This window comes from Vanessa cardui, chromosome 2, assembly GCF_905220365.1.
Source record: "Vanessa cardui chromosome 2, ilVanCard2.1, whole genome shotgun sequence".
Taxonomy (NCBI): Eukaryota; Metazoa; Arthropoda; class Insecta; order Lepidoptera; family Nymphalidae; genus Vanessa; species Vanessa cardui.
This window is the reverse complement of record NC_061124.1, coordinates 13,086,388-13,100,163: the sequence shown is the minus strand read 5'-3', so window position 1 is coordinate 13,100,163 and position 13,776 is coordinate 13,086,388. Positions and strand designations below refer to the sequence as shown.

The following is a 13,776-nucleotide window of genomic DNA, read 5'->3' as shown; positions in this document are numbered from 1 at the left end:
GTAGTGCTAGTGAACTGTAAAAAGTATTACTATTCCTTCAACTACAATATAGTACCAAGTATGGGTTCTAAAATCAAGGATCATTCCACTGACATACACCAATACCATACTATTTGTTTTTAAAATAGTGAAAGAGTAAAATCTTAACGCTTTATAATTTTTCAAGTATTATGTTTTACTGTTACAGCCTGTAAATTTCCTACAGCTGGGTTAAGACCTCTTCTCCTTTTGTGGAAAAGGTTTGGAGCATATTACACCACGCTGCAACAATGCATGGTGGATACACATCTAGTAGATTTCTTTGAAATTAGATACATGCGGGTTTCTTCATTTTTCTTTACCGACGAACACGTGATAAATTAAACACAAATTAAGCACATGAAAATTCAGTGGTTTTGAACCTGGTTTTGAATCTGCAATTATCGGTTAAGATGCACTCGTTCTAACCACTGCACCATTAAAGGCTTTATTACAAAACCATTAATTGGCAAGGAATATAATTCTATATCAGATTATATAGATGATAAAAAGCTTGGACTTTCATTGGCTAATATTTGTGAAGGATTGATTGAATATAGTTGATAGGTGTAATATAATTGGTAACAATGGGTTATTCCTGCAATAGGTATTGGTGGATCAAAAGTATTATTTAATGTTTTTTGTTTTATTGATCGAATGTACAGCGAGTGTGTTTGTACGTATTGTTTATCATTTTGTATATTATTTGTCACTTATAACTCGTTAAAATAATAAATATGATGAAATCGTAAGATGTAATTGCAACATTCAGTGTAATTAACATTTTGGTGTCATCATAATAATTCTGATTCTATATTCAATTTGGTTTTTTATTGATGTATAAATTTTTAAAAGTAAATAAAGACAAAGAAACGCAACTGGTTAAATGTAATAATTAAAATTCATAATTACCCTCTCGCTTCATAAATATTTCTGTTTTTGTTAGTCAACGTTTGCCGAAAATCCATTACGGTTTTCTTATAAATATTTCTTTTTACCATTGGCAAAATTTCAATATTTAATTTTCTACACAAAACGTTCTTTTTTTTAACTTTAAATATTTTTTAATGGTTCAGTTCAATCCAGCCAGTTCTATTAATATCTAATGAACAAAACTATGGCTTTTTAGTAATATTTCGTTTTTGAATAAAAAGGTTGAAGCAAATTTTATTATATATATTTTATAGTTAATTTCGACATCTAACACATGTTGATATATATGGCAGCTATATATAGAGAGCAGAAATTGTACAGTGGTTAAAGTACTTAAACGTTAACCGATAATTGTGGATTCAAACTTAGGTAAATAACACTGAATTTTTGAAAGAATTCATCGTGAGGAAACCTGTGCATGTGTCTGATAAAATTGAACCACCAAACCCGTATCAGAGGAGCGTTGTAGACAAAGCTCTAAATCTTCTTCTCAAAGAAGAAGGGGCCATAGACCAGCTGTGAGATTTTTACAGATACTTTTCATAATCATTTTGTTTAGTTTAGATTTGTTAATAGTTTTCGATGAATTATTTTATTTCATTGTTTTGTAATTATTAGTTTTAGTTTGTTTCTTTTTTCTTTTATTTTTATTTCTTAAGTTTTGTTTTAGAGTTCAATACTTTATAATACTTTATATCGGAGGTACATTTAATATTTTATTGTCTAAACTTGTATTTTTTGTATTACATGTGTACCTGTGTTGGAATTCCATATTAAATAAATAAATAAACTGAAGAATAATCCCTATGAGTTCTTTCGCCAGTTCTGAGAGGTCAGGTGTTTCTTCTTTTTGACAATGAATAAGTTATTGCAATATTAAACAAAGTATTTGGCTCTGATACGCATCCTCGCTCACTATAATAATAAAATGATATGAAACGCAATAACATCGTCCACTTTAATTTTACTATAAAGCTTTATTATGATCTCGTCACTACTAAAACTAAACTTGGCTTGCGTCGTGTAATAAAATTCCATTATTTCTAACCGGCTCAAATGTTGTGAACCAGTGTAATATTTTTCGTTTGTGTGTATATCAATTATTTAAAGGAGAATTTGATTAAAATTTGATATTTTTTAACTTCTACCGGGAAAATAACTCACTCTTTCTATTTTTTATATAGTCCAAGATTTTTAGATATCCGCTCTGCATAAAATCCTTTTACGTGATTTTTCGAATGGATTATGTCGGAGGGTGCCCCCAAGTATAAGACCGAGTTTCTTAAAAATCACGTAGAAGGATTTCATGTAGAGCGGACCGATTTTTGGTGCTAAAATTCCTGGACTATAATAATTTGTCAACATAATGAGGATGAATATAATGATGTTGTGTGTGTGGGGACGTATTGTATGTATGTGTTGTGTATTTGTCACTTAAAATGTTATATAACTTGAATAAAAAGGTTTAATATGATTTATTCGTAAGTCTAATTGAAATATTCGATTGAATTAGTTAGTTTTTGCTGCCATCATAATAATTATCAATATTTAATTAGTTTATACGTTGATTTATGTGATATTTTCAATAAGGTTACGTTCTCTTCAAGAAGAAAATCCCTTGCAAAGAGGTCGAACTGTGCTTGAAATTGATGAAATAATCATTGTCAACTTGTTATAACAAAGTTATATCATATATATTTCTCCATTTAATTGTATTTCACACCTTCATCTGAAGGGATCTGCAACTAATTAAAGTATCTTTCTCAATTAAAATCTTGTAATAGCCTGTGGGGCTACCCAATCAGACCCTTTCCTTAACTTGGAATACAAGTAAGTATGAGGTATAATCACATTAAGAATGAAGTATTGTTAACACTTTCAGACAACGCTAACATTGCTCCTAAATGCATGCAAATGATGGCTTCTTGATAGCCCGTCCGGTGTTATGGCTTGAACGGTGATCATGACACTATAGCAATCACCGCGGTATTCCATAAGTTAATCAATCTAGGGTTACCTTAAGTCATCTTTATTAGCATAAGCATCTTCGGCTGAATTAAAGGTTGTTAAAATTAATAATTATGTTAAAAAGGCACCATAAAGGACTAAGACTCAAAATCTACAGAAAGAAACACGTCTAATTAAAAAAAAACCTTACCATTACTTTACTTTACTTTTCCTTTTTTGAGATGGAAATAAAATCTATTTCGTAAGTATTGTGACTAATATACGTGCGTGCGAGCGTGTATGTGTACATGTACATATTTTGTTTGAAATTCTCGTTATTCGAAATTAGTGATGATTAATTTTTTTTAACAAAAACTTAACAAAAATAAATATTGTTTCTAAAGGTGCAGTTCAGTGTCGAGATATGCACGGCTCGTCGATTATCTCAAGCGCTGTCACTCGAGTCCGCAAGGCGAGCCATCCGCTGCCGGTTTTTTGCCGCTCAAAGGCATCGCCTCAAAGGCTGTGTATAGTTTCAACGTGTAGCGAATTTTTTCTTCTGGTTCATTTTCAAACGTTATTTCGCGGTGCAGTTTATTATGAGTATTAAATGTTTTTTTTATTTATTGTTCATCAAAATATGAAGTTATTTTACTCATTCATTGTTTGAAAAGAAGAATTACAATCGATATTTACTTCTAGACAATTATCTTGGCACGCTATGGCAAACATTGTCTTTAAATAAAACTGTATCTAATTTCCTAATTACTTACTTTTATTCCTCAGTTATGGTGTAATGGTTTCCATCAATTAATATGGGACTGTACTAAACCATAATCCGTTTCATAAAATTAAATTATCTATCAATTAAATAAAAATATTATTAATAAAAATATAATTAAATTATCCTCATAACACCACTAATTATTGAAAAAAGAAAAGATTTATTAAATATCTTCACAACTCGTGAAGCTAATAAGGTACAGTACACACAAGCATGCGCAAGCGGTACCTTGATGCTGATGAGACGGAGTGGGTACCGTTGGCATTTTAGTAGGTATTTCTATAAGCTTAGGCGCACCAGTTGTTTTGAACCCTGGCGAATCCCACATTCCCGCCCCTTCATGTCGGGTAAACGAGTAACGGCGTTCATCCAGCGAAAAGAGACAGACAAAAAATAAGCTGATTTATAAAATCCTCTTTATTTAAATCGGTTAATTAATATAAAAGCACCGGCAGCCTTCACTTTAATCCGGGGACAATTCTACTAACTTATGAAGACTGGTACGATCGATTCTGTTTCCACGCAACACACACTATTCATCACAAAAATAAATTTCAGCTCAATCCAGTAGAGTAGATGCTAGTTATTTAAATTGGTTACAATACATTTCCGGTCATCTTCCGATAAAGTGATAGCTTGTTAGTAGAATTAGCACCTTGAACAGCGTTAAATGGGACGTTGATAATGCGGACAGAAAAAGTCGCACCCGTACTAATACTTAAACTATTTTCCTGTTAGGCGATATATCTTAGTTGAATTAATAAGTAATCGAATGCATTGAATAATATATACATATAATATCAGTTGTCACTCGCGGCTTCGGTCGCGTTTTAGGGGTTGTTTGTCACGTGTTAGGCAAAAAAGTAGCCTGTCTTTCCTTGGAGCACAAATTTGCTTCTTACACTTACTTACTTACTCTTAAAATAAGTTCATTGGCTTGGTAGTGAAAGAGCGACAAACATACAAAAAGACACACATTTAAAATATTAAAATATATGTAAAAATTATTTTCATTTCATAGATCGAGTTTTATCGTCTAAGTGTTTGATCAGATATGTATTGCTATAGGAAATACTTTAAATAAATATTGTTTTCCAGACTCCATGTGGGAAAGGAAAATTCTTATACCCTTTGTAATTTTCAACGACGTTACGTTACGACGACGTATTTAACGACGTGTTACGTTGTTCTATTATATAGTAATCGTGCATTTGATTGTGTTTATAAGCGCGCGTTAAATTGAATAAGGATTCTGTTAAGCACAAATCTCTATATGTAGAAATTAGTGACCAAGATTATAAGCGATCGGAATCTAATGTTACTATGCGATGTATTCGTACAGACATCGAGTAATATATTGTCATATTACTGGCTGTATCGATTTACTTCATAATTTCTATCATAATACGTAATGGTAGGCTGGAGGCACGATTCCGATTAATTACACTGTCATTTCTCTTTACTCAATTTGTCTCCTGTTTCGTAAACAAACAATTCAATTATCTACACATAGATACATATTTCAACACACACATATAAGCATCTTAGAAATAATTACAATGGTGTTTTTATTGTATGTATAGACTACCTTATAGGTGTTAGTAGTGTAATTTTGGTTTTAATCCCGGCTCAAATCAAGAAATGATTTTTTGAAGTGTAAAATAAAATAATATGTAAAGTAATTGATCCGGCGCTTGTGCTCTTTTCGGTTCTGTTGGATATGAGATCCATCGGATAGGATTGTGTGTATAAGGATATAGAGAGAACACCGGCGTTCGCACATACGTTCGTGAACATAATATGTGTAGTTGGCTAACTAACAAACAACTAACCTAACCTCGCATGGGAACGTCTGTCATGATTGAAGTCAGTCAAGAGAACTTTATCATGACTATAGTCTGGATAGAGATATCTAAGATAAAAGTGGAATTTTTTACAACTTACATTATCCTCTTACTTTAATGAACTTCTCAAAAAGATATTTCAATGTAATTTCCTATTGCAGGGCACATTAATCGTTTTATTTTCATGATGTTGCAATAATTTATAGTTATATAAATATTTAATTTTAATATAATATGATAAAAATAAAACTGAAATTATTAGGGAATTTTAAGGAAAATATTTTACCAAAAACTATATAAAGTAACAAAGGAATCAATTTATTAAACAACGTGATAATATTCTATTGCACGATAAATACGAACACAAATAGGTGACAAAGTAATCACAGGATATAAGAAACTTCACCAAAGATAATAAGATAAGAAGGTTACGACGTAAAGCTACGACATCGCTACGAGACACGTAGCAACACTACGTACTACTGACAAATGTGTCCGCCTAAATATACACTTAGTATCGTAAATTGCTACATTCGGTTTCTTTGTATATTTATAAGAACTATTGTCTTCTAAATCGTTATTTGTATCTTCTGTTTATATTGTTACTACTGAGAGGTAGTAACAGACATAGTGGTTTCATTTAATGGGCAGTGAAGCAATACGTACGCATTTACATAAAATCTACTTTGATTGCAAGGCTTGTTATCAGCTACGATTCGTGCATCACCTAACATATTATATAATATTATAACTCCTTGGTGAAATGTTTAATACTTCTTCAAGTAGCAATGTCTACTCGCTGTGGTGACCACGTGCCATCCGGTAACCCACTTCTAGTTCGCTTAACTAATGCTATCAACAACAACAACAACAGCCTGTAAATTGCCACTGCTGGGCTAAAGGCCGCCTCTCCATTTGAGGAGAAGGTTTGGAACATATTCCACCGCGCTGTTCCAGTGCGGATTGGTGGAATACACATGTGGCAGAATTTCTATGAAATTTATCACATGCAGGTTTCCTCACGATGTTTTCCTTCACCGCTGAGCACGAGATGAATTATAAAGACAAATTAAGCACATGAATCAGCGGCGCATGCCTAATTTTAACCCGCAATCATCGGTTAAGATGCACGCGTTCTAACCACTGGGCCATCTCGACTCTTATTGCTATAAATAAATCAGAAATAAAGAAACAGTATCGTTTTTTAATATTACATAGATTAGCATTTCATTGATTTGGGTAAATCGGCTGCGAACAAATCTGTATCCTAATTGGCTTCTTTTATACCACCATAGGCTGTAATAATTTTCTATAGTTAATAGTAGACAATTTACAACCCATTGCCAATGAAATAGGAATCATTAATATTGCTACCCAATAGGCATAAATAATAAGTAAATCTATTACGTTATAAGTACTATGCGTGAGAACTCAGACTGAGAATATCCACACACACACACACAGACACACACACACACACACACACACACACACACAAACACACACACACACACACACACACGCGCGCACACACACACTACAAAGGTTGGTCTCCAAAATAATACATTATTAGTAGTAACAGTCAGTAAAATTTCATCGTTGGGCCTATGCCTCCTGTCCCTTTGAGAGGGTAAGGAGCGTATATTTATGCAGGTTTCCTCACAATGTTTTCTTTCACCCCTAAGCTCGAGATGAATTATAAACACAAATGTGCTTAACATGAAAATTCAGTGGCGCTTGTCTGGGGTTGAACCCACAATCATCAGTTAAGATGTACGCTCTCTAACCACTGAGCCATCTCGGCTCTCTTAGTGTCCAACGATCGGAAAGATTCACGAGGAAGGCATACGTATATACTTCATTAGTTGTGTGTTTTGGATTGTTTGAAATATGACCCTGATTGTTAGAGATGTCGGAAAAAACCGACTGGACGCCTTACAGGCGTGTGCCGCGTAAACTCGTAGAGTTATATATTTTACGATATAAAACTTTTATGGTGAGATATAGTAGTGGGCGTGTGATGTGACGTTTTGTTTATCTACTTAATGTCTTATATTAAATCTATTCCGCAATACTTGAACAGGGACATACATGTCTCGCTTTTCAAATTTATTATACAATTAAGCCTTCGTACCTTTAAGTTCATAGATAAACTGCGACGGTTTTTATCAGTATCTATACTTGATAAACTCTTCATCTATTTAATAGCGATCGATAAAGTTTGCGGATATAACACACGTACATCAGTGACGTGAAAAATCTGCATTAAAATTGTATCGATGAAAATTGAACAAGGAAGATTTTTGTACACCGAACATATTACTATGTCTATAACAAAATTTGACCTTGAGATAACCACTATCATGTAGAATCAGTGGTATACGAAAAAAATCTAAAAAACAAAAATAAAACAAGAGCAGAGAAAAGATAAAATATATAATTACTAATGGTACTAAAATAATAAACATATATCTATTAATTAATTATATATGTACGTAAATTAGAGTGCTTCATTAAACATTTACGACTAAAATATTAATTTATGATTAACTGTTATATCATCACTCAGATTTTTGTCTGGTCATAAAGTTCTTGATGAATTTTAATCGCTATGCTTAAAGTTAAAGAGTTAAAGTGTTTTGAATTAAATACATTTGTTTCTAAGTGATTAAAATTGGTATTGGTTTTATATGTTGCGCTCATTATCGGCCTAATGACTATTATAATGCTGCACATCCTGTGATTCAATCCCGGCTCGGGTAAAATAATGTTAATAGGTTATTTTGTGAAGATAAACTCAGTAACTATTTGATTTCTGAAGCAAAATTTTATATTGTTTTGTTAAGCTTTTTTACCTATTGCATCCGTGGCAATCAAGTGGGAGGCTCACCTGATGGAAAATTACTACCACTGGGTACCAGGATATTTGCGATATCATAACTGACTCAATTCATTTTATGAGTATTAGTAAAAATCTATTTATAACCTATAAAACATGTATTAGGAACAGGAAAGTTAGTCTTGCAAAATAGACTTGAAATCCAATAAATAGCAAAGACGAGACTTCTCGCAGGAAAATTTAATATTGGAGTCAAGAGAGCGCTGCAAAATATTTTTTCTGGAAATTGAAACAGATTAATCGGGTCAGTTTATTAAGGTATCCATAAAAGAACGGATATTACCTCTAAGGCTCTATTCGATAATTCGAAAGAAATTACTTAAATTTAATTCACTCCGATATTATACTATTTCGTATGGGTTTAAAATTTGTCTGGTTAGTATTACTTAGGTCAGACAAAATCAGGGCGAATCTGTTTACGACAATCTGCTCTGGTTATATTCCAACAGAAAGTGGATACTTTGATTCGATTTGGTATTAATAATCCAATATGTTAATGGCAACGAACGTAAGACCTCTATGTAAGTAATTGCTTAACATAAAACTGGTAGTCAGGTATTTATTCAATGATATACTATACTAGACTTTGGCGAAATAATTTATGACTACTTGGCATTATAATATACTAGCGACCCGCCCCGGATTCGCACGGTTGCAGTTCTGATACTAAAGATACTACAAAATGTCTTATAACTTTAACAGTTTTTTAGTCATCAGATAATACAAATCGCTCTGATCGAAAATATCGATCGATAACGCTCCATGCGTTTTAAATCTGCGAAAATATCTTTAAAATTTCACGCTGCAAAGGACCATATTGATCTGTATTAAATGCTCAATGTATTTATTTTATGCAATTGGTTAAGGATAATCGCCGTATTATTTAAAATAGCTTCGTAAATGACCCATTATTTCTCGTAAAAATAAAGGATAATAAATGATAATTATAGGTTATCTCGAAGAGATATACCACCACGGACTCTTTTGTAGACCTTTTTAAGATGTACCTTTTTATGATACTTTGTTTTATACTATTTAGTGAAGTCGCAAATAACAAAACGGAATCCAACATAAACATGATACTTTCCATACATATGTATATTATAAATGCGAAAGCATCTGTCTATCTGTCTGTCTACGCTTTTACTTCTTAAGCCACTGAACCGTATTTGATGAAAATTGTTCACCCGTCGAGGGTTTAAATTGGGGATGAAGCTTTGTGTCCTATGAAATTGTTTAAATTTAGCGCAAATAATGAAATTCAACTAGTAGTCATTAAAAAATCACACACAGACACATAATGAGGTAATTGGACATATATACAGAGGTCCAATAGTTGAACTGCGGCTTTCCCGAAGCTTAGTGGCATTAATATCGAGGCAAACATTTTTGTCACAACAGACACTAGTAAACGCTTTCTTACAAATTATATAATGAAATATATGTTATCAATAGGATAAGAAAAAAAATGTTGAATTGAGAATTTAAATTGAAAAATGTTATTAACATTAAGACTATACAACAGCTTGTAAATAAACCCTGCTGGACTATGGCCTCCTCTCCCTTTGAGGAAAAAGTGTGAAACATATCCCACCACGCTGTTCCAATGAGGAGTACAAATGTGACAGAATTGAATGTAGACACATGCAGGTTTCCCCACGATGTTTTCCTTCGCCGCCGAGGACTAGCCGAGCAGATGAATAATAAATACAAATTAAGCGAATGAATATTCAGTGGTGCTTGCCTGGATTGGAACCAGCAACCATCGGATAAGAGGCACACGTTCTAACCATTGGGCCATCTCGCCTCATTACTTTACATAACGAATATAATATAGATATTATATATACATATAGCGTTCGGTACTTTTATCTAATTTAATGTTAATCCATAATGAGCTATAGTTTGTTGTTTCAGATAGCGGTCAGAGCAATGAGTGTTCTACATCAAAGAAAATTATTTAGCTAAGGTAATGTAATTAATTATTGATACTAACTCTTTGTACATTGTAAACCTTTGACTCTTTATTTAAGAAAGCTTTGGTGTTATCTTGAGTCTAAATCAAAATCTTTGCTTAATACACAAGCAATACTTATGTATTGAATGTCATAATCTACTTACGGTCCGGAAAGATACATCTCAGATGTGTGAAAGAAACTCAGCGGGATTTTTGCGTCAAAAATGTTTGACTACTTTGTAGATATATAAATTCGTTTATGAAACGATCTGGAAGCCTAATAATCTTAAAACTGATTACTTCTTTAATATTATTTTTCAAAATCATAAAAAAATCCAATATAATAGATAGCGACGATGCAATGGAATTATTAACCCTCAGTCGGGTAACAGGCGTAAGCAGCTTATGCTTGTTCCTGTTATCGAGAGTATGGACGACATAACTTCTATAAAATAGTTCTTGATTTGGAATAAATAAATGACGTTTCAGATAAAGACAACACGATTAAAAAATAAACAAAAATGTAGGACTTAGTCGTTCAGGATGCATAGAATAGTAACGGGAATGCTACGGCTATATAATAAAACCAAAATTAAAGTAAATTGTTATCGACAAACTCCAATTCTAACTAATGTATACTATTTGACATTATAAATGTAATTTAAATAATGTTCCATCATTTTGGCACCAAATGGGGTGAGTGATTTGCAGTTTACAATGAAATTCAAAAATAAAATCAGATCGTATTTGATTTTGAAATACATAAAAATCTTTTAGAAAAAGTTTTAAGTTTCGCGTATGACCCAATAGTAGGTATTTTACTTATTAGCAATGAAGTGCATGAGTATATACGCAAATACAAAAAAATGATCAGACGGCGGAGTGAGGACATGACGTCATAAGTAAATATGAATCCGCTTGTCGTAACGGTATACGATACGGATGCACCTTCAAGGCGCAACAACAGATGCTTCTGATTAAAAATTCAGATGGTTTCTGAGACGTTGCGATGGGAACATCCATCTGGCACGCGGTAGCCCTTAAAATATAACTAGCGACCCGCACGGCTGCGCACGGGTGCAAAACTGACACTAAATATACTACAGAATGTCATTATATACAAATTTTATAGCTTCGATTAGACAATATAAACCGCTAAAGGTATTTTGTTTTGATATATCTGGTAGAATTCAGCCAGGGTATGCAATGTAAGCCCAAAAGAATTGTGTTTATTAACGACATCACATCAGAAACCTCTCAAATTATCAGTATTTCTCTACTATGTTGTGCATGTAATGTATATATAAACCTTCCTCTTAAATCAGTCTATGTATGAAATAAAACGCATCAAAATCTGTTGTGCAATTTTGAATATCTAAGCACACATAGGGACAGACAGCGCTAAGCGACTTTATTTTATACTATGTAATGAAGTAAATACTGTTGCTTTTGTTAGTAAAAGCTGCTCGTATCATTCTGTATACACACACGAATTCGTTGCACGAGTAATTAATATAAATATTATCAATGTAGTAACAATTAGTGAAGACGGCGACGGGCGGTCGGCGACCATACGATGATTAACGCTGTGGGGTGCCATTGTCGTCTTTAATTCATTTTACTTATAAATTCAATGTAATTTAGCTTTTCTTTACCCTAAATAAAAGATAGAAGAAGACAATACCTATGTTATTATGAAATTCTTGAGTTTTTCTTATTGTAATTCAAATCATTTGTTCTCCTGTAACTATAGTTCCAAAATCCTTCATTAATCTAAGATGGTATTTCTAATACTGTAGGAATCTTAGTGTGTGTTATTCATTTTACTCTTGTCATAGATACAATAACAAAAATGAAATAAGTAAATAAATAAATAGCCTCAGGCATATATTGTAACAGGCAGTTATATAATTTACTTCATTGGTACAGAAAATGTTTCAATCTTTCGTTACTTTAATTTTATTATTTGTTTTAATATTTTTAGTGTATACATTTATAAATACAATTACGATAACATGATAATAATAAAACATAAGAGTAAAAATCAAACAGGAATTAGAAACTTTAATTCAAGAATGAGTAAATATAAATATTAATTAAATCTTTTTTTGTTCGTTAAAAGTTTAGTTAGATAGGTACACTCAGATTTGATTGATTTTATTTCAAGCTGTGACGATGAATATCGAGGTCATTATTATTCTTAAAAAGTGTGTTATTTTGTCAACAAAGCCTTGGAACAGTGATGTTATATCCTAAGTTTGATTGCAACGCATTTGGCTCAGAATAATGAGAGTGAAATGTTATAATTTAATTTTTAAGGGCGCCAGGTGACCTCTTATTGGGCGTGTTTAGTTTATAGACGCGAACGTTAAACATCATAAACGATCCAGTAATTTACTATCGCGACAGACGTATTAAATGAATGCGGTCGTTTTGCTCCCTCACTATGCATTTTACGATCCAGACTGTAATACCTACTTATTATGTTTGAGGTTTCAATTGAATTCTTTCTTTTATATAGCAATACTAGTAGTCGCCTGTGACTTCGCTCGCGTTATAAAGTGTTGGTTGTCGTGTGTCTTTTCTTGGAGTTCAAGCTTGCTTCATACCAAATTTTATCTAATTCGTTTGAGCGATTTTTGTCGTGAAAGAACGACAGACAGATAGACAGGCAGAGTTACTTTCACTTTTAGTATAGAATAATATAGATTGCAACTACAGTAATCTTACAATCATCATTTCACATCAATTTTCATTTTCACCGCCACGTTTAACGATATAATCTCGAAAAAAGTTATAAAAATGTATTTGTTATCTTGATTTAAGTTGAAACAAATTTATAGTATTTATAAAACTCTTCAACGATACGTTTTCTTAGTTATTTAGCATTTCGTATTGATATTCAAGTGTATTACTGAAAAAGCAATCATAAATATATTAATATATCCATAATAAAATTAAACAAGCTTTTCGCTGAGCGTGATATTTTTCTATTAATATAAGGAATGGCGATATAAATTATTTATAATGTTCCTTTATATATTAATACCGGGGACGAATTTTTTTCGATTCATCAATAAATACGATGAATATGTGACCCTGAGCGCCTAATTCTATTGAAAAAAGTTTGGATGATTTATCCAACTCACATACGATAGGTACCATCTACTCATCAGATCTTCCATCACTAAACAGCAATACCTAGTTTGAAGAGAGTGTGACAGTATAACTATATAGCGTGTTCCTATAAATATTTTATTTAAAAAGTATTGGCGTAATCGACAAACTTATTTAAAAATCTCACATTATATAACAAAACACAGTCAGAGCGTTTCCATTTGCCTGTGTTTCATAAGTATATTTAAAACCCATTTGATTACATTCATATTCATTT

General features: G+C 32.3%; 1 protein-coding gene across 2 annotated transcripts in view; it reads left to right on the top strand.

Annotated features, from left to right (window-relative positions):
* Window positions 1-13,776, top strand: part of LOC124542556 (adenylyl cyclase 78C) — a 93,995-nt gene that overhangs the window by 32,572 nt on the left and 47,647 nt on the right. For both annotated transcript variants that reach the window (XM_047120496.1, XM_047120501.1), the window contains exon 2: window positions 10,343-10,394. The gene's annotated coding sequence lies outside the window, so the exon portion shown is untranslated. The remainder of the gene's footprint in view (window positions 1-10,342; window positions 10,395-13,776) is intronic.